The sequence below is a fragment of the Trichechus manatus genome, unplaced genomic scaffold (assembly GCF_000243295.1).
Source record: "Trichechus manatus latirostris isolate Lorelei unplaced genomic scaffold, TriManLat1.0 scaffold00061, whole genome shotgun sequence".
Classification (NCBI taxonomy): Eukaryota; Metazoa; Chordata; class Mammalia; order Sirenia; family Trichechidae; genus Trichechus; species Trichechus manatus.
Window position 1 is genome coordinate 7,062,309 of NW_004443997.1, and position 22,522 is coordinate 7,084,830.

General features: G+C 45.9%; 1 protein-coding gene and 1 non-coding gene across 2 annotated transcripts in view; one reads left to right on the forward strand and one right to left on the reverse strand.

The window, feature by feature from the left end:
* Positions 1 to 22,522, reverse strand: part of SRRM4 (serine/arginine repetitive matrix 4) — a 187,695-nt gene that overhangs the window by 133,744 nt on the left and 31,429 nt on the right. The gene's annotated exons all lie outside the window — the stretch shown is intronic.
* Positions 20,648 to 20,718, forward strand: TRNAG-UCC (transfer RNA glycine (anticodon UCC)). Its single transcript has one exon. It is a non-coding gene; the product is annotated as a tRNA-Gly (tRNA).

Here is a 22,522-nt window from a genome sequence, read left to right on the forward strand (position 1 = left end):
TCAGGCCTCACCCCACATCTACCAAATCAGGACTCTGGGGATACGGCCCAGCAATCTGTGCTCTAACAAGCCTTCCAGGGGATTCCAATGCATGCTCAAGTTTGAGAAGCACTAAGAACTAGGGAGGAGCCCTGCTGGCACAGTGGTTAAGCGCTCGGCTACTAACTGCAAGGTTGGCAGTTTGAACCCACCAGCTGCTCCGTGGGAGAAAGATGTGGCACACTACTTCTGTAAAGATTTGCAGCCTCAGAAACCCTACGGGGCAGTTCTACTCTGTCCTGCAGGGTCCTATGAGGTGGAATCAACTCAGCGGCAGTGGGTTTTGTTTGGTTTTTGGTTTAAGGACTAGCAAGAGGAGCCCTGGTGGTGCAGTGGTTAACTGCTTGGCTGCTAACTGAAAGGTTGACGGTTTGAACCCTAAGAGTCGGAATTGACTCCTCGGCAGTTGGGGAGGAACTAGCGATAACGGAGCACCTGCACATATGTGTTTAAGATCTTAGCAGTTGTCATCCTGAATGTCTTCTACTTGGCTTGACATTGTCTTGCATTAATTAATCTCTATTAATTAGGGGAGGCAGTGCGGTACATCATGCGTCACTTAACGTCCACGATACGATGTTCTGTGAAATAAACTATTATGAGATTTGCACATTGTGCAAACACCATATTGTGGATGAAGTTCCTTTCAGGCATTCGCTTCCAGAGTAAGGAGGTTTCGTCCATAGTAAATATTTACTGAGGCAAATAGCCACCCTTTACAATTAGTTTTGGAGCCCTGGCGGCACAGTAGTTAAGAACTCGGCTGCTAACCTAAAGGTTGCCAGTTTGAATCCACCAGCCGCTCCTTGGAAACCCTACGGGGCAGTTCTACTCTGTCTTCCAGGGTCGCTATGAGTCGGAATCGACTTGATAGCAGAGGATTTCGTTTTTGGTTTACAATTAGTTTATCTAAGTTTTCAAGGAATTCTTCTGCTGCCTTCACGTCAGCCCTCACAGACTGACTGCTCACTTTCACATTATGCAGTGAAAAACAGCTTCGTGCCTTAGCGGTGATCGTCAGCCTGCTGAGAGGGATTCGCTTTTGTGTCTGGTCTTCAATCCACGTTATTCTCCATATCTGATATAGGTCCCTCTCGCATTTTCCTTAGCCTTGTAGCTTTCAGTAGAGCGCATCCTTTAACAGCTTGGAATTTTTTTCTTTGTTTTTGAGGGTCGTCGTGATTGTCGAGTGCAACATACCTAATTCCACTACGTACCGTTCTCCGATCAGGATTTCCGAACTCTACTATGACGTTATGGAGCACTGATGGTACAGTGGTTAAGAGCTCAAGCTGCTAACCAAAAGGTTGGCAGTTCAAATCCACCAGCTGCTCCTTAGAAACCCAATGGGACAATTCTTCTCTATGCTATAGGGTTGCTATGAGTCGGAATCGACTTGACGGCAAGAGGTTATTATAACCTTATGGATACGCAGTTGGACGTTGCCTGAATAGATGTTATGTGGCACATGGCTATATAGTGGTTAAGGGTATAGGCTCTGGAGTCAGACTGCCCTAAATTCCATCTGTACCAGCTTTGTGATCTTGGGTGAGTTGGAATCCTCTGCACAAATGGTTAAGCACTCCACTTCTAGGCAAAAGGCTGCTGGTTCGAACCCACCCAGATGCTCCTTGGAAGACAGTCCTGGTGATCTGCTTCCGAAAGGTCACAGCCTTGAAAACCCTATGGAGCAGCTCTACTCTGCACACATGAGGTGGCCCTGAGTTGGAATCAACTTGACAGCAACAGAAAACAACAGCCGCGGTGCCACCTTATCTGTAATATGGTAGGAGTCACTGGGCGTTGCAGCAGTGAATGTGCTCAGCAGCTAACCGAAAGTTTTTGGAGTCCACCCAGAGGTGCCTTGGAAGAAAGGCCTGGTGATCTACTTCCAAAAAATCAGCCAGTGGAAACCCTATGGAGTATAGTTCTAGTCTGACACATATGGGGTCATCATGTCCATGATAATCATGATAATAATAGTAAATACTTTGTTGTTTTTTGTTGTGATAAGACATGTAGAATATTTACCCCACTATTTAGCATAAGGAGCCCTGGTGGCACAGTGATTAAGAGCTCGGCTGCTAACCAAAAGGTTGACAGTTCGAATCCATAGCCACTCCTTGGAAACCCTCTGGGGCATTTCTACTCTGTCCTGTAGGGTCGTTATGAGTCGGAAACAACTCGACAGCAACAGGTTTGGTTTTTTTGGTTTATCTAGTCTATAATAAATGCCCACTCAAAAGTTATCTATTATTCTAGGCTCCAGTGTTGTCATATCATACTCTTTCAAAGCAGTGACCTTCAGCCACAGGGAGCGTAATTGACCGAGAACTTCAAATACTGAGCTCTGATGTTTTTGCCAGGGCCACGCTTCCCATGGGCTACTTCCAGCCAGTGGCTGGGTGGCAGGGGCACTAAGGCAGGGACACACAGGACTCCTCTGGTGGCCGACTTTGGCTTGAGGGCTCCTTATCAGCCTTCTGGAACTTTCCTTACACTACACGGCATGCTAGGATGCTTCCACCTAACCGTCCTTCCTCCTCTCCTTTGCTTTTTGCATGGCAATCTAATGCTCTCCCAGCCTTCCCTGGCTCCCTCCCCATTTTTCTCTCAGGCAGTTGGCATCTGCTTCTAGGAGGACCTCGACTAACACATCCTCAAGGTATAAAAGGCCCTCCATGATTAGGACGCTGCCCACTTGTCCAGCCTCATCTCTCACTGCTTACCCCTCACGCTAGATATTCCAGACCAGCTGCCGTTGAGTCAGTTCTGACTCATGGCAACCCCATGTGTGCAAAGCAGAACTGCAGTCTGTACGGTTTTCAAGGCTATGGCCTTTCAAAAGCAGACCACCAGGCTTTCCTTCTGAAGCACCTCTGGGTAGGTTTGAACTGCCAGCCTTTCAGACAGTAGTTGAGCACTTTTTAACCATTTGTGCCACCCAGGGACTCTACTAGATACTCCAACCACCATGAAATACACACAGCTCCCTCTTACTGTCTGGCTGTTTCTCTGCCCCCACACCACTCTCACCCCTATGCTCCCCGTATGGCTAAAGTCTGGGTGTCTAAGTGTTATTTCTTCTGGAAACCTTTATCTGTCCTCCCCCTACACTCACACACACACACATTTGCACATACACACATATACGTACACACACACACACATGCATACACATACACGCCCACACATTAACACACATACATACACACATATGCCCACACATACATACATGTGCACACGTGCACAATACATGCATGCGCACACACGCGTGTATGCACACATACACCTACATACATAAACAATATATATGCACATGCATGCACACACATCCACACACATCCACACACATACATGCACACACCAGGGTTACATGCCATACTCTGGATGCCCAGGACACTCTGCCCAGACTCCATCAAAGCACTACATTGTCACTATATTGTCATTTTTTGCTCAGGTGCCTTCCCACAGAGGATGTGAGCTCCAGGATGTGGGCTCCAAGTGCAGCAGGACCATGAGGGTCTCATTTCTCCTGTCTCTCCAGTGCCCAGAAGAGGACACATAGTAAGTGCTTATTGACCGTTATGGATTGAATTGTGTCCCCCAACATTTATGTTGAAGTCCTAACCCCTGGTATCTGGAAGGTGACCGTGTTTGGAAACAGAGGCTTTGAAAATGTTACCAGTTAACTTGAGGTCATATAGGAGTAGGGTGGATTCTAATCCCATCTGAGGGGTGTCCTATAAAAGAGGAGAAGAGACACAGAGAGACAGGCAGGGAGGGAAGATGGCTATGTGAAGATGCAGCTGCAAGCCAAGGAATGCCTGGGGCTACCGGAAGTTCCCTAGAGACTTCAGAGGGAGCACAGCGCTGCTGATACCCTGAATTTGGACTTCTAGCCTCCAGGAAGACAGAGGTCCCCAGGCTGCGGAAGATTCCACTGCCTCAAAACCGTTCTTGACACAACCCATAGCTTTACATTAACATCCTGATTCCCTTCCTTGACATACCCTGTAGCTTTACACTAACATCCTGGCTCTCCTTTCCTTAACTGCTGCCCAGAACCAGAGGAAATCGGCTGAAACCAGTTTAGAAGCCATGTTGACATTCTGGATAACCTTTTAGCTCATTAAGTCTCTCATACATAGTAACTTCCCCGCCTCTGGGTGGAGTTTAACCGCCATTTTCTGAATATGATTTGCATGAAGTTATATGTAAACCCCACTGCTCCTGTGTAGGATAATTAAGAATGTAGCTGATGTAACTTTTATGAACTTCTGGCTCATAAACCCCATAAAAGTAACCTTCTCCCTCACCCTCGCTGAGCAGTCTTGGTGGCAGCAGCCCCAACTCTTCCTTTCCTTGCACAATGAAATAAAAGCACCTTTCTGGTCTGGTTTATTGGCTGAGACAAGTCGCACTGGGATTTCCACCTGGCAACACCAGAACTGTGAGACAATAAATTTCTGTTGTTTAAAGCCACCTGATCTGTAGACCTTTGTCATGGCAGCTGTAGGAATCTAACGCATTGACTGGTGACCCCCTTCTTCTTCCTCCCGTGGCCAAAATACATGGCTGGGGAAGAGATGGGAAAAAGATGCATGTTACACTCCCCAGCATCTGCCTGCTTTGGATCCGGAAAAGCTCCTAAGGCCCAGAGATCAAGCTTAGAGAATGGCCAGTCTGCCTGTCCCTGGGCGTAGACACGAGCAGGTCTCGGCCCCCAGGAGGTCATGTAAATGCATGCCAATCATGTTCTGGCAAATCCTGGATTAAAAGATCAAAGCTGACAAGCTGCCTGTCAGGGGAGGAGCCAGGCCAAGGCAGAGAGAGCCAAAACCAGGGAAGGGGCTGGCTAGGACACACACAGAGATGTTTGGAGCAGGAATACACACAAAGAAGGGGCTTGTGAAGAGCAGGGCTTCTATACGAGTGCAGTTTATGCATTACACAAAAGCACCTAGCTTAGGGGGCTTATAGGGGCTCCACCCCGGGCCCACTTTCCTTCCACTGAGCTGTGTGCCCGGCTATGGCGCTGCATTAGCCAGAATTCAACCCTCCAGAGAAGGCACTTTTGTTAAGTGCACAGAGACGCACCAGAGCCAGCAGCGGCCTGGGTGAGCAGAGGCCACACTCCAGGGAAAGAACCTGGGCTGGAGGTCAGCAGTGTTGAGTTCTGTCCCTAGTTGGTCCCCAACTTGCTGGGCGACCCTGGGTAGGCTACCTCCACCCTGGGATTTTGAACCCCTACCATGGGCCAGGCACTGGGTCTAGTACTGAGAAGGCTGCTGAGGACAAGACAGAAAGATAAACAGCCCTCTTGAAATGCCCAGATAGGTAGAGAAGACAGGCACCAAACAAATGACCTCATAAAAGAAATCAAAACAACCATGATAAGTACTGTGACTCAATGGTTGATTTTGTGGAAGCAGACTGACAGGCCTTTCTTCTGAGCACCTCTGGGGGGACTTGAAATTACAACCTTTCAGTTAGCAGTGAGAGCATTAACCATTTTCCAGGGAGGAAGTCTCCTACAAACGCAGTTTTGGTATCCACGGCCACTGGGGGGCAGTGGTGCGCACACAGTCCTGGGTCCTTGGAAGTTCTAGTTTGCCCACATACTTTGGACATGTTATCAGGAGGGATCAGTTTCTGGAGAAGGACATCATGCTTAAGTTAAGTAGAAGGTCAACAGAAAGAGGAACACCGTCCATGAGATGGACTGACAAAGTGGCTGCAACAATGAGCTCAAGCATAACAATGATCGTTGAGGACGCAGGATGAGGCAGTGTTTCGTTCTGTTGTACACAGCGTCGCTATGAGATCACCCAGCTCCTGCCTGCCCAGCTGACTCAGGGTGGTCCAGGGGTCCCCACTCCTGAATCCACAGCCTGATGAAAGCACACCGCTCCCATGCTACAAGTCAGCTGATCTCTCTGGAGTCCATGGCTCGACTTCTAGGACTGCCCTATGTTCTGCCTTGAACGATAGGTAGTCAATTTGCCTACAAATTTGTCTTCTCTGAGACACTATGAGCACGGCATCAGTATTTTAAGTAAACTTTAAAAAAAAAAATTTTATTGTGTTTTAGGTGAAAGTTTACAGTGCAAATTAGTTTTTCATTCAAAAATTTTATACACAAGTTGTTTTGTGACATTAGTTGCAATGCCCGCAAGGTGTCAGCACTCTCCTCCTTTCTCTTTCCTGGATTCTCATTAAGTAAACTTTTAAGCAAAATACACTTACAAAAAAGTGTCCAAGTCATAAAGGTAGGGCTCACTGAATTTCAACTAGATTACAAAAAAAAAAAAAAACAAACCCAATTGCCATCAAGTCAACTCCAACTCATGGTGACCTCACGTGTGACAGAGTAGAACTGGGCTCCATAGGGTTTTCAGTAACTGATCTTTTGGAAGTAGATTACCAGACCTTTCTTCCAAGGAGCCTCTGGGTAGACTTGAACCTCCAGCCTTTCGGTTAGTAGCTGAGTGCATTAACCATTTGTACTACCCAGGTGCCCCTTTCCACCCAATAAGGCCATTTTTTCTCTTGGAAAATACGGCCCCCTCTTTTTTTCTTTTTTGAGAACCTTCCTCATTCTTAGTTCCAAAATAAAATCCTCTTTATTTTCCCAGTTCTTTCCTTCCTGCGCTCTTGACATAAAACCTTTCTCCAGCTCTGCTTGCAATTACCACAAAGAGAAATCTCATCTATTTCGGTCAATTCATTTGCGCTCTCACAAGCAGCCCTGTCTTAACAGACCTGAATGATCCACCTCAGGCTGGCCTGTCCCCACTGAGCCGCACCTTTTCAATGCCACCAGCTCCAGCTCCCTCCCCCTCCATCCAGACTCTTATCCGTTTCATGATTTCACTCCTAGCACTGTTGGAAATGGATTATTCAACCCAGACTGTACTGATAAGATGAATAGCTCTTCCCGGCCTGGGGCCACTGGGTTTACCAACACTTCAGTGTAAGCACCTTCTACAAGGATTTAATTTAGATATTTAGACAACAGATTTTTATCTAGGGGTTGCTTTGCCTCTGAGTCAAGTGAGGATAATCAATTGGCTCTTTAATCAGGAGGTAGGTGGGAGTGTCTGTGTGGGGGCGGCTTTTGGTATACAATAAGAAGGACTGAGCAACGGTCAAGACTCTAATCCCAGGTTGGTGAGGGACTCACGGAAGTAACCTTGAGAATGTCACCTCCTCCCGACTCTGAGCCTCAGGGTCCCATCAGTAAGATAAAGAGGTGTGCACTAACGGGAGGAGGAGGAGGAGGTGTCTTAGCAGAAGTCATGCATGGCCGCCACTATCAGTTGTACCAGTTGTGACCTGCAAAGAGATGCCCTGTTGAGAGGAGGTGGGTTTGAAGTCCAGCCCTACTCCATTTACCAAGCTGGTCCCTGGGTGGTGCCAACAGTTGATGTGTTTGCCTCTAACTGAAGGGTCACAGCCATGAAAATCCTATGGAGCACAGCTCTACTCTGCCACACGTGGGGTCACCACGAGTCGGCATCAACTCGACAGCAACTGCTTTGGTTTTCTTTTTGGGTCATCCCAAGGAAGGGACTCCTTTTCCTAATTCACACAAAGGCACTTATGATTTAGCCCTGGGACTAGGGATGGGTTTCAGGGAATTCACCAAGACCCTGAAATTGGTAGCAAATGTTGCGTGCAAATGGTTTTTCTGGGAAGTGTCCATGGTTTTCCAGTTTCTCAAAGGATCCAAGCCCCCTTGGGGGATTCAGAACAATTAGTGGCATGGTCTCTTGGGCCCCTAGCTTCCCTACCATTCTGTAAGTTGGTTGGCATTTCCTTTCCCCTCCAGCCACCCGTTTCAAGCTCTGGAATCATCGAGAACCACACAGCCCTCCTTTTCAAATCAAATAGCTGGAAAAGGAGATGTCTAACTGGGCTCGATGGACATGGTTTCAATTCTTAGTGAAGCACTTTGACCCCAGGGAGACTGAGGCATGGAAAGGAACTGTCATGAAGGGTGGGATTAGAAATTAATAAAATCTGTTATTTGGGGAGGGAACAAGGTGAAGAGGCAGTTGCTGCCAGAAAAGGCAAGGAACCCATGGTGTTTGGTGTTTCTGGCTGAGGATGAAAAATTAACACAAACGCAGTGGAGGAAAGTGAGTGGTGGAGAATTGTTTGGGAGAATTCAAACCCTGGGACACTTGAGGGACATGGTCAAATGCCCTTTTGACCCATGCTGATTGTGGGAAAGGAGACAGCAGATTCCACCTGCAGAAAACCCATCATTTCAACCCAGGAGTGGTCACTGTGTCTTTGATTAGGGTTTGATCATCCACATTGCACAAAGGATTTTATGCCCAACTTTTTGAAAGCCTCCATGAAATATTTAAGTGGCTGGCACCTAGGGCATTTAAATTGGACTTGATTTACGTCAAATTGATTTACACATCTCCTTTGCTCCGTAGGGATGTGGAATTGGGGGAGGAGATTTCATCTATCAGCTGTGACGAGTAAATGAGGAAAACTGTGGAAACGTGGGAGCTGAATCTGCCATTTTGAAGCAGGTGTGTTCTGGGAGATTGCTCCATGATAATCCCTTTCTACTTCAGTTCCTGTCTGTCAGCGGAGGCTTGCGTGTTGCTATGATAGTGAACAGGTTTCAGTGGAACTTCCAGACAAAGATGGACTAGAAAGAATGGCCTGGGGATCCACTTCAAAAAAATCAGCCAGTGAAAACCCTATGGGTCACAGTAAGTCTGGGTAGCATTTCCTTCCATTGTGCATGGGATCACCGTAAGTCAGGGCCGATTCAACAACAGCTAACGGCAACAACAACAATTTGAGCTTCACTGAACAAGTTTTGGATTCTTGCAACCAAACCAGCCTAAAGAAGACACACAGACTTTAGCCACTGCTGGGGGAAGGGATGGCAGGATGGATGCCCTAGAATCTTCAGCAAGGACTTCATGACACTTAGGGTACCTGAGAGCAGGTAGGCCCCGCTTTAAATAAATTCAGCATATGAAAATTCCAATTTACAACAAAGCAAGTTAGATATATTCTTTCCATTACAACAGTACTGGCCACAGGATTCATTTTCAATATTAGTGCCCACCCAGTCCACCCTGCATTTTCATGTCACCCATTCATTCCAGTTCTTGTTCTTCAGGTGCTGAGCAAATTCACTTCTCTCTCCCTCCATCTCTCTCTGCTTCTCTTTTCCTCGTAATAACTATAATGGCCATCATGTGTTGAGTTCATACTATATCCCAGCACTGTGCTAAGTCTTTTATTGATATTATCTCAGTTAATATTTGCAACAACCCTGCTAAGTTATTCTCCTCCATGTTAAAAAATAAAACAAACAAAAAAACAACAGTTGCCATCAAGTTGACCTCATGTATGTCAGAGTAGAACTGTGCTCCATAGGGTTTTCAGTGGCTGATTTTTTGGACGGAGATTGCCAGGCCTTTCTTCCGAGGTGCCTCTGAGTGAACTGAATCTCCACCCTTTTGGCTAGCACCCTAGTGACTCTTCCACAATGCCTCATGTTACAGATGAGGAAATTTGGGCTCAGATGGAGAAAAAGGGTAGATTCAGGTTACATTTATAACTAGTAGCCTTGTTGGTGGAGTATATGTTGGGGAGACAAAGGATGATCTTTTAGTCCTAAGTATTATACTGTTCCTTAGAAGTGAGGACGGTGAGACTTTGGCTTGCTTAACCTGGACATGTCATCAAGAAAATCCAATCACTAGAAAAGGACATCATGTTTGGTAAAGAAGAAAGTCAGTAAAAATGAGGGAAACTCCCAATGAGATGGATTGACACAATAGCTAAAAACAATGGCTTCAAACATATCATCAATCACGAAGCTGGCACAGGTCTGGGCAATGTTTTATTCTGTTATCTGAAAAGTCTCTATAAGTAGGAGCCGACTCAATGGCAGCTAACAAAAACAACATCATAACTGTACGTATTATCTCCACCTGCTGCTTGCATTTTTTACTCAATAAATGCCTTGGTCCTCTTTCCATGTTCTAACTTAAGAGTTCAGCCTCATTCATTTTCACTGCATCATTGCATTCCATGTGTTGGGTCGATCATAAACTATGATTTATACATCTCCCTACTGCTAGACACTTAGGTTATTTCTAATTTCTCACAGTTCTACTCTGACATACATGAGGTCAACTTGATGGCAACTGTTGTTTGTTTGTTTTATTTTTTAACATAGAGGAGAATAACTTAGCAGGGTTGTTGTAAATATTAACTGAGATAATATCAATGTCTTGAATGGAATTTGGGCACATGTCTGCGGGTTTCTCCAGAGTAGAAGGGGTGTAACTGGGTTGTAGGGTACTCTCACTTTAATGGGATTGTATATATTGCTATAGTATACTCCCTCCCCATATGAGTCAGAATTGACTCAGTGGCAATGGGTTTCATGGTTTCAGTGACCATAGATATGCTGGGCCCTCCCTAAGCAGAGAAAGCCTATCCTGTCCCCACCTTCTGAAGCTAAGTAGTCCCAGAAGAACCCCCTGCTTCCCTGCCCAAGTCCTCATTTCCTGTGCCTTGCTAAATTTAAAAATTGCAGGGTTCCTGTGGGCCATATGCCATGGAGTGGCATTTTGGGAATGAGGACCAGGATGCCAATTGCAGCTTGGACCTAGGAAATAGGTCAATCCTTCTTGCAGACAGTTTTTCTTTCCTCTACTACGTGCCCTTCTTTTGAATGCAGGCCCAGCAGGAAGAGGGGGGATTAGAGCTCATACCTGTTCTGACTCATAGCTCTCTACCTGTTACAGCAAGCCATTCTTGGTGGAGAGAGAAAATGGGAGAGAGCATCAGAGGAAGAGATAGAATCTCACTTTACTTCCTATCCGTTGTCCAAAAGCTAGTGTTTTTTGCCTGCTCTGAATCTCTATCTTCGTCGTAAACAAAAAAGCTAACAACATAAGTGCCCATAAACAAATGAATGGATCAACAAATTATGGTACATACACACAATGGAATACTACGCAATGATATAAAACAATGATGAATCCGTAAAACATCTCACAACAGGGATGAATCTGGAGGGCGTTATGCTGAGTGAAATAAGTCAATCACAAAAGGACAAATACTATATGAGACTACTATTATAAAAACTCAAAAAAAGGTTTACACACAGAAAAATATAATCTTTAATGGTTACAAGGAAGAGGAGGGGAGGGAGGGGAAGTCTAGATAGTAGACAAGTGTTAACCCTGGTGAAGGGAAAGACAACACACAATATAGGGGAAGTCAGCACAACTAGACCAAGACAAAGTCATAGAAGCTTCCTAGACACATCCAAATACCTTAAGGGATTGAATTACTGAGGCTGAAGGCTGGGGACCACGGTCTCAGGTGACATCTATGTCAATTGGCATAACATAGTTCATAAAGAAAATGTTCTACATCCTACTTTGGTGAGTATGAGGTCTTAAAAGCTTGGAAGCAGCCATCTAAGATACATCTATTGGTCCCATCCCATCCGGAGCAAAGAAGAATGAAGAAAACCAAAGACACACGGAAAATACTAGTCCAAAGGATGAATGGACCACATGAACCACAGCCACCACCAGCCTGAGCCCAGAAGAACTAGATGGTACCCAGCTACCACCACTCAAGGATCTGACAGGGATCACAACAGAGGGTCCTGGACAGAGCAGGAGAAAGACGTAGAAAAAAAACAATTCAAATTTACAAAAAAAGACCAGACTTACTGGTCTGACAGAGACTGAAGGAACTCCTGAGACTATGGCCCCCAGGTACCCTTCTAACTCAGAACTGAAGCTACTCCCGAAGTCTACCTTTTAGCCAAAGATTAGACAATCCTATAGAACAAACAATAACACACATGAGGATCGTGCTTCTTAGTCCGATCAAGTATATGAGACCAAATGGACAATACCTGCCCCAAAACAAAGACGAGAAGGCAGGAAGTGACAGGAAACCTGGAAGAACGGACATGGGGAACCTAAGGTGGAAAGGGGAGAGTGGTGACACACTGCAGGAATTGCAACCAATGTCACAAAACAATTTGTGTATAAATTTTTGAATGAGAAACTAATTTGTGCTGTAAACCTTCACCTAAAGCACAATAAAATTTTTTTAAAAAAGAAAGAAACTGAAAAGTTAAGGACGCAGCAATATGACAGAATGATAATTTCCTTCATATGGAAAGAGTTCTTAAAAATAAAAAAGATGAACAATCCAATTCTACTAAATGGATGAAGGACATGAAGAGGTAAGTGATCACAGAAGAATACAAAATGGAAACCAACAGGCAAAGATGCATGTTTTCACTCATTATTAAAGAAAAATAAATTAAAACAATTACATACTACTTTCCAATTCTGAGAATGACATAGATGAAAGACCTTGATAATCTCCTGTCTTATAAAGGTCAGAAAAAGAACTCTCATGCCCTGTGGTGGGGGTGTAAGCTTTCTGCAAGGCAATTGAGCAATATCTTACAGGAATTTCTAGAAATTCCACTTCCACGAATTTATAGTATAGATATCCTCCACACACAAAGTGTGTAAAGTTAAATATACCAAAATGTTTACTGTCGTATTGTTAAAGCAAAAATCCTAAAAACAATCTGACTGTGAATCAACAGGACAATGATTAAATAAATGCTGATATATCTGTACAATAGAATACTATGCAGACATTATAAAGAACAGGCAACTCTAAATGTAGTGATATATATAAAAAAAAAATCCAAGATACAACGTTAAGAGGAAAAGGCAAATTTCCCAATACAATGCACTGCATTTTCATATGTGACATTTCTGGAAGGATGCATAAGAAAGCACAATAGTAGTTGGCTCTCTACCACCTGTCTCTCAGTATTTTATACTGTGGTGGCTTTTGTGTTGCAATGATGCTAGAAGCTATGCTATGAGTATTTCAAATACCAGCAGGGCCACCCATGGTGGACAGGTTTCAGTAGAGCTTCCAGACTAAGACAGACTAGGAAGAAAGGCCTGGTGATCTACATCTGAAAATTGGCCAATGAAAACCTATAGATCACAACAGAATACTGTCTGACATAGTTGCTAGAAGATAAGCCCCTTAGGTTGGAAGGCATTCAAACTACATAGGAGCCACAACAATGGAGTTGAACATGGTGGTGAAGATGGCATGGGACTGGGCAAAGTTTTGTTCTGTTGTACATGGGGTTGCCATAGTCAAAGCTGACTTGATAGCAAGTAATATCAGTTACCTCTATAGAAGTGGAAAATTAAGATGAAGGGGCTTCTACTTTTTTATACTTCTGCATGTGTTACCTACCATGTGTTACTTTTATGATGAAAACTTGTTTAAAAAATATTTAGCAGAAAGCAAATTATTTCGTACTGGACTCAAAAGCTGGAAATCAGAACACCTGAGTCCTAACCCCAATTCATGTTCTATTTATACCTATGTTACACTGTGTTAATTGCTCAACTCTCTAGGCCCGACTTTCTCATCACTGCTATTGGTTTGTTGGTGCTGTCGATGTTCTTTACGCTACTAGAAGGGCAAACTAGTACAGAAGAGTAAACATCCTTATTGTTTGACTCCAAAATTTATTTTGTTTCTTACTCAGGTGCAAACATGGATCTGGTATTCTTGGAGATCATGCCACTTACTTAATTAAGAAAACAATAATATTTTCCCACCATGAAGGCCTATCTCGAGATGCCAGAGGGTAATCCAATTTTCACCTATTGTTTTGTTCATTTCACTTGTGGCCTAGTGCATGCTGGGAGTAAACAGCATTACCTCCCAGGATGATGACAAACTCCTGGTAAGATTCTTCTCTGGCGCCTTCTCTGAAGTTTAGAAGGTAATTGGGTCAGTCTGTGTCTTGGGGAGGAGTAAATGGCAACATAGAAAATGCCGGCAGAGGAAATCACTGAGCAGGGGAGGTGTTATCAATAGGGACAAGAAAACTGGAACTGCTTCAGTGAGAGTTAAATGACAACAAAAAATAAAGCAACTTTGCAGGATTCTTGCAGAGAAATAGCACAGGATCATGGGTTAGAGAGCCAAGATGGAGGCCCCAGTGGGGATGAAGGAAGAAGTCGGCAGAGTAAGAAGGAGTGCAGTTGAAGAAAGAGGGAGGGCTGCAGTAGCAGACAAAGATCATCTGGCAGGAGTTCACTGGTTGATAAAGAAGGAGACAGACAAGTTAAAGAACAAAGAAAACTGTTCTTGAGACTGGTGTCAATTTGCCCTACAATTCCCAAGTAGGGAAAAGAGACAGGTGAAAAAGGCTGACTATGGAGGCAGGGAATGTTTGTGAGCAGTCGAGTTCACAGAAAGCTTTGTCTCCAAGGAATGTTGCTAAGTCCGGGGACGTCTTCCTGGGAGTTGTGTCATGGAAACCTTGATTAGAAAGTCACCCAGGCAAGTCTCAGTCAGATGCCGGGAGGAGTTTAGAGTGCCCCATGGGTGGGACTAGTGTCTCACCATCTCTTTCAGCAGGAGCAAATGGTGAACGCTTGTTCATCAAATGAATGAATGGTGCCCATTCACTTTAGAGCAGACATCTGACTTTCCAAGACTATGATCCCATGGAGGTGAAAAAGAAAACTCTGACCTTCTTCCCCATGTCAATACTACTGACTTATATGAGGACACTGAGTAATGTACAATTTGCAAAACGCTGCCCTCAAAAGCATCATAGCTACCATTTAGTGAGCACTTAGCTAGACACGAAGACACACATAAATTGATAAAAGCTTGCAGACATTATCTTATTTGATCCTCAAATCCAGCAAATGAGGTAGGTAATATCATCCCCATTTTACAGATGAAGAAAGAGCTTAGAAAGGTGAAGTGATCTGCCCAACGTTGCCCAGTTGGGATTAGAAACCAGGTCTGTTAACTATAAAGCTTAAGCTATTTGCACCAAGATGCCCACGACTGACAATGACCCCTGTGGAGGAGGCACTAGTCCACCTATTTTATAGATGAGAAGACTGAGACCCAGAGAACTAAAGTCCAGACTCAGCACTGTCAGACTCCAATCATGTACTCCATCTACTAGTCTACTGTGCAACTCTGCTTCTCCCCAACCCCATGGGAAGGTAGGGGACATGATTCAATGTGGCTTCCCCGCCCCCACAAAGCCTTCAGACATCTCTTGATTTGCAAAAGTTGTTTATTTAGTCCCAAGTTTTCAGCCATTTCAGATTTTCCTGACTAGATCATCTAGGGTAGGTAGAAAACCGTCTCTAGATCAGTCGTTCTCAACCAGTGGTGATTTTACTCTCCACCCCACAGACATCTCACAATGCCTGGTTGTCACAACTGGAGAGGGGAAGGGACAATGACATCTAGTGGGTGGAGGGTAGGGATGCTGCTAAACATCCTACAATGCGTAAGACAGCCCCCTACAACAAAGAATTTTCTGGTCCCAAATGTCAGTAGTGCCAAGGTTGAAAAACCTGTCTATGTAAATCCTAAGCTTCTTTACAGGAATCAGTTGGTTTATTGCTATTTATGTGTTCTCCACTGTCTTAGTCATCTAGTGCTGCTACAACAGAAATACCACAAGTGGATGGCTTTAACAAAGAGAAATGTATTTCTTCACAGTAAAGTAGGCTAAAAGTCCAAATTCGGGGCGTCAGATCCAGGGGAAGGCTTTCTCTTTCTGTCGGCCTTCTCATCTATGTTCCCCGGACTAGGAGCTTCTCCACGCAGGGACCCCAAGTCCAAAGGACACGCTGTACTCCTGGCACTGCTTTCTTGGTGGTATGAGGTCCCCTTGTCTCTCTGCTTACTTCTCTCTTTTATATCTCAAGAAATTGCCTCAGGACACAATTCAATCTTGTACACTGAGTCCTGCCTTACTAAAACTGCCACCCATCCTCCCTCATTAACATCGTAGAGGGAGGATTTACAACATGTAGGAAAATCACACAATACCAGGAATCATGGCCCAGCCAAACTGATAGACACATTTTTGGGGGGGACATAATTCAATCCATGACATACCACCCTTTGGCCCCCCCAAAATCACAACCTTGCAACATGGAAAACGTATTCAACCCACCATATCATAGCAAAAGTCTTAACTCCAAGTCCAAAACCCAAAAATTCCTCTTCATCTGTGAAATCCAGAATACAAGTTATCTGCTTCCAAAGGTACAATGGCAGAACAGGCACAAGCTAGACATTTCCATTACAAATGGAAGAAACTGGAAGGAAAGAAGGGATAACAGGCACCAAGCAAGTCAGCAGAACACATTACGTTAGCCCTCAAGGCTTTGAAAATAATCCTCTGTCCTCTGAGACAATTTACACAATGACCCTGCCCCCCAGACTCTAGGTGTTGGTCACACTGTCCAGATTGAGTGGAGGCCCCTCAGCCTTGGGCTTCAGCTCTGCCTTCCAGGCCCACTGGGACAGCAACTCTGCTCCCTCAGCTTTAGGCGCACCGTTCTCCCAGTCCATCTGAGTGTCGACTCCACCCTTAGAAGCACCAAAGGCCATGGCTCCATCCTTTGAAACCCCTGAGGTCATGGCCATACCTTTTGAGACTGAGGCAGCTAGGCTTCTTGTGTCCCTACTGAAGAGCATTTGAGCTATCTGCAGTTTTTCCTTCATAACAAACATGGCTGCAATGAACTCTCTTGTACTAACCTCCTTTTTTCACTAGAATTGACACCAAGAACTGGTCATGTGCAAAATTTATTTCTAATTTTGAAAATGCTGAAACCCTGTGCTCCCAAAAGGCTGCACCAGTTTATACCCTCTCCAGCAATGTATGGGCATACCCGTTTCCCCACTTCTTCACCAGCATGGAATATTATCATACTTTTCAGTTTCTGTCAATCTAGAGGGTGAAAATGTCTAAGTCTTTAACTCTGAAAAAACAAAGAGAACTTCTGAAGTGGACAAGCCCTTCTGTGGCCTCCAGTGTAACAGCTAGTACTTTTCCCCCCAACCATTTAATAGGCATAGAATCTCTAAGCAAGTCATTTCAGGAAACATTCCCTGGGCACCTACTATGTGCCAGACACTGTGCTTGAATTACAAAGAGAAGCTCAGGAACCAAGAAAGAGGGAAAAACTGACTCACAGGAGCAGAAAGGGAAGAATCTGGAAAAGCTGCTTGAAGCAATTGCTATTTGGGCCCTCTTCACAATTTGTTATGATTATTATTTGTATTAGATAGCTTCCTTGTTTGTTGTCTGCACCGCTCCCTACCCCGTCCCCTATCTGTCATGTAGTCTGCTGAATCGCCAACTCCTAGCACCAGGCCTGGTATGCAGCAGGCACTCAGTAAACATTGGCTGTTGAACGAATGATCTTATCTGATCCAACAACCCTGTGAGTCAGTTTATCGCTGCCATTTCCTGTGACACAGAATAACGACAGGCTCAGAGAGGTGAAGTAGCTGGCTGGAGGTCACACAACCAGCGAGGAGCAGCACTGGAATTAGAACCCAGGTGTGCAGATTCCGGAGTCCTGCTCTTGATGCTAGGCTTTACGAGGCAGCCTTGACTGCTAAGTGAAAGAAGGTCATGTAGACAGTGTCGGGCAGAGGGACTCAGGAAAGAAAACTGTCACTTTTCCAAGACTTCAGCCACTTTGAGGCCGGAGCGGTGTGAACTCTGTAGTTTCTCCCATCAGCTAGGGCATCCCATTCCTTTCTTGCACCCGCTTCTCCTGTTTAATTGCCTGCTCTCCCCTGCCTGCCTCCCTCTTATGCATCTAGTCCAGTCCCCGGGGGCTGTCAGAGATGCCATTCGGCCGGATAATTAAAGTTCCCCTCCTGTCAGTATCTCGCTTGGAGCCCTCCCAGCAGCTGTTCAGCTGGAGAGGGCCTGGGAGCCCGCACAAAAGCTTTGCTAGTAATTGTGTCTTCAAACTGCGGGTGCGTGCGCGTGTCTGTGCACGCGCCCGAGCAAAGCCAACAACATGCGCTGGTCTCACTCCACCCCCTCGGGCGGGGGCCACGGACTCATTACAGATTTTTCTTGGTGGCCTGAGAGGAGGGGAGGGGAAGGGGACCAGATGGCAGACAGGCGGGTGGCGGCCGGCCCTGCCTCCTCTGCCTCTCACCAAGCAGATGCCCCAGGAACAAGGGCCCTGAAGGCAGAGGCAGGATTAGAGGGGGGAACTCCATATCAATTAGTGTCAAAGGCCCAGAGAGCTGGCGGGGGGAGGGGCGGGCAGTAGGCTCTGGCTGGTGGAGGAGGGGAGGAGAAAGGCCTGATGGAAGAGGGGAGCCAAGGCCAGGTCAGCAGCCCATAGGGGTTAACATGCATCCTCCCAGGGGACTGGGGATGAGAAATAGAATCAGCTAAGAAATCAAGGGCAACACCCTGCATTTATAGATAAGTAAACTGAGGCCGCTCCTTGGAAACCCTATGGGGCAGTTCTACTCTGTCCTACAAGGTCACTATGAGTTCGAATCGACTCAACAGCAATGGCTTTGGTTTTGGTTTTTAAACTAAGGCCCAGGGCGGAAAAGGGACCGGATCACAGCCCGTCCTGCACTGGGGCTAATTAGACTAAAAACACCCATTGCCAATGAGTTGATTCCGACCCGTGGCGACCCCATGTGTGACAGAGTAGAACTGCTCCATAGGGTTTCCTTGGCTGTAGTCTCTATGGAAGCAGATCTCCAGGCCTTTATTCCATCGTACCGCTGGGTGGGTTTGAACCGCCAAACTTGAGTTAGTAGTCGAGCACAAACTGCTTGCACCTCCCAGCGACTTTCTAATTAGACCACATTCTCTTATAGGTCTACTGATACCCAGAATTCCAGTAGTAATGAAACAATCATATTAGCTTCACTTTCTGAGCAGTCACTGTGCCACACACTTAGTGGACACTTTCTCATTTAATCTAATCCTCCTCCCACCCCTATGGCCTGATGAGCTAGATCCTAATACCCTAGCTATTAAGATAGACTCCCAGATGAGGTCTATTTCATGGATGAAGAAACTGAGGCTCAGAGAGGGGAAGCAGGCCGCCAAAGCCCCACAGCCGGTAAGCATGGGGCTGAGATTCTAACCAAACACTGTGCCAGCCTAACAACGAACAAGCAAGTCTTTTCTGGAGTGCCCCCCGCCAACAACCACCACCTTGTAGTGGAGTTGGGCCCTTGGTTTGGAAGAGCAACGCTCCTAAGCCCTCACTCCTTTTGCCTTAAAAAAAAGAGAACTGAATTTCATGTGCCAAGACCAAAATTCAAGTTCAGGCTCTGTAAGTTATAAGCTGTGTGACCTTGGGCAAGTCACTCCCTAAATTTGTCTCGTCCTCTATCATATGGGTGTCATCCAGCAATGGGGAATTGGTACATGCCTACCACGGAATACTATGCGGACATTACAAATGATGAGATGGTGGATGGATATTTACTTACATGGAAAAATACTTACACTGCGTTGTTCAGTTTTTTAAAGTCTGGAATAAAACAACATGTTCAATTTTATCATATTGGTAAAGACAGAGAGAGAGAAGGAAATGGGGAAGGGGAGAGAGAGAGAGAGAGAAAGAGAATAAGAGTGAGTTAGTGGTTCTAGAAGGATCAACTCCATAATATTAATGGTGGTTAGCCTGTGCAATGAGAATTTCTTTTTTATACATCAGTATTTACAAAAATTAATATTAAAAGTTGCCCATATTAAAAGGGTGCCTAATCATCAGTTTGTGCCCTGTTGAGTTTTGTGCAGATCCAAAGAGTTGTTGGTTCTATAGACCGTCAAGTGCCCTACCCATGTGAGGAATGGTTTGTCTCTTTGAGGCGAGATGGGAAGTGAAAAGATGTAAGCCAGAGTCTAGTCTACAGCTGAGTTAGAGACCCAGCAACATCTGTGGGTCAGGCCAAAGTCAAAAAGGAAGAACCGGCAGCTGAGGGGCTGCTGGGGAGGGGCTGCTGGGGAGGGAAGGGTTAATGTTAAATCTATAGGCTGACCCTGGGGTGGCCCACTTAGGGGACCATCTGCCAGCAGGCCCGCAGCTGCCAATGCCGGCAGGCCCTGCCTTCTCCCAGTCCCCTCCCAGCCACACAGCTCAGGGCAGCGCAGACCTCTGCTTGGCCTGTCTCTGCCAGGGGCTCTGGCCTGGCAGAATCTCACATCCCCTCCCCATCGGCAGCACTGGTATCCAACGCAACAGAGGTTACAATCTTCCTCACTTGTCTGAGAATAGACAAGGTGGTGGTTTTCCCACTTTAAAGCCGAGAAAACTGAGCCTCAGGGAAGCTAAATGACTGACCAAAGATACCAGTTCTCCTTGGGACATAGCCCAGGCCCCTAGCGGAAGAAAGAAACCCCTATGCCCTGATAGTCTCTCACAAGCACTAATATTCCAAGAGATATGGAGAAGCTAGAAGGAGGCCCCATTCCAGAACCCCACCCAAGAGCTCATGGCATTGGGGTGGTGACAAAGCAGAAGAGCACTAGATGGGAGTCCAGGAAGCTGGGTTCGAATCCCGGCTCTACCTCCTCACAGGGCCTCATTTGGGGGCCTATCTAGAGGATTTCTTAGGAAGCTCCAACTCTTCCACTGTGGGAGATCTCTGCCTACTTCCTGCCTCCAGGGAAAGAATAAAAGATGAACACTGACTTTGCAATGAGGCACTGGTGGTTCAGTGGTAGAATTCTCACCTTCCATGCAGGAGGCCTGGGTTCAATTCCCAGCCAGTGCACATCACAGGCAGCCACCGTGTGTCTGTCAGCGGAGGCCTGCATGTTGCTATAATGCTGAACAGATTTCAGCAGAGCTTCCAGGTAATATGGACTAGGAAGAAAGGCCTGGCAACCTACTTCTGAAAACTGGCCAATGAAAACCCTATGGAACACAACGATCCAATCCACAACTGATCACTGGGATGGCACAGGACCGGGCAGCATTTCCATCCATTGTGTATGGGGTCACCATGAGTCAGGCCGACTCAATGACAGCTAACAACAATGACTGTCCCGTATCTCTCCTCCCACACCATCACCACACACCCTGCTGTCAGATGTCAGACCGGTCTCCCGAAAGGGGGAGACAGAAGAGTTAACTTGAGGGGCAGATGGAGGAGGGACAGAGTCCTCTCTGGAACGTGCCCAAATGTCAGACTGAGCAGTGAAGGACTGGCAGCCAAAGGAGGCAGAGAGAGAACGGAAAGCACACAGAACAGATGGGCCAGCCTGGGCACGAGGGGATGGAATGGCCGTCATAATCATAATACTCAAATTCCTCTGGTGCCTTCCTGTTTTCAAAGCGTGTTCAAATCCATTATCTTATTGGAGTCTCGCAACTCCCCTAGACAGTAGACGGCCAGGGGCTGTGGGACCATCTGGCACAATGAGGTGACTAAGAGAAGTTAAGAGTTTTGCCCAAGGTCACACAGTGGAAACAAGAATCAGGTCTCCTGAATCCTAATTCATCTGTCAGTGGACTTGTGAGTTTTTTCCCCCATTTCCCAACCTGGGGGCTTGGAGTGATGATATATATTAGTAATAAAACAATAAAACCAACACGTATTGATCATTTACTATGTGACCGGCACTGTTTTAGAGTCTCTGGGTGGTGCAAACGGTTAACGAGCTTGCTGCTCACCAAAAGGCTGGAGGTTTGCGTCCACCCAAAGGTCCCTCGGAAGAAAGACGTGGCAATCTACTTCCAAAAAATCAGCCATTGAAAATCCTACGGAGCACACTTCTCCTCTGACACATTTGGGCTCTCCTTGAGTTGGAATCAATTTGATGGCAATTGGTTTGCTTTTTTCTTTTGGTACTGTTTTAAGTACTTAATGTATTTTATCTCACTTAATTCTTACCTCAACTCTATGTGAGGTAGGTATACATTAGCTCCAATTTACAGATAAAGAGACTGAGGCTCACATGATTGAAATCAGTTACTCAAGGGCACAGCTATAAAACAGTGGAGCTGAGATTCAAACATACACCTCCTTGTCTCTTCACCACCACAACCCCCTTCCCTCCCCCCAAAAAACCCATTGTTGTTGAGTCTATTGGAACTCATAGGAACCCTATAGGACAGAGTAGAACTGCCACATAGCGTTTCCAAGGAGCGGCTGGTGGATTCGAACTGCTGACCTTTTGGTTAGCAGTGGAGCTGTTCCTGGTCCCCAATCGTCACTGCATATTAGAATCACCTGGGGAGCTTTAAAAAATTCTGTTGCCCAGGCCTCACTTCAAATCAATTAAATCAGCATGTTTAGGGGTGGGACCCAGGCATCAGCATTTGTTAAAGAACCCCAGGTGACTGCAATGTGCAGCCATGTTTGGGAACCAGTGCACTAATCTCCCCCTGGGGACTGTTCCCTTTATCATCTCAGAAGAACCCCAGGCGGGAAGGAAGCAGCCGAGCTTCTCTCAGTTTCTCCATGTGTAAAGTGGGGCCCCCTCAGCTTGGACAGACTAGGATCCATGCTCTCCAGGCTTTGGACAGGAAAGTGTTAATCCCTCTGTGCTCTGAGCTGAGAGTTCTGGGAGGCG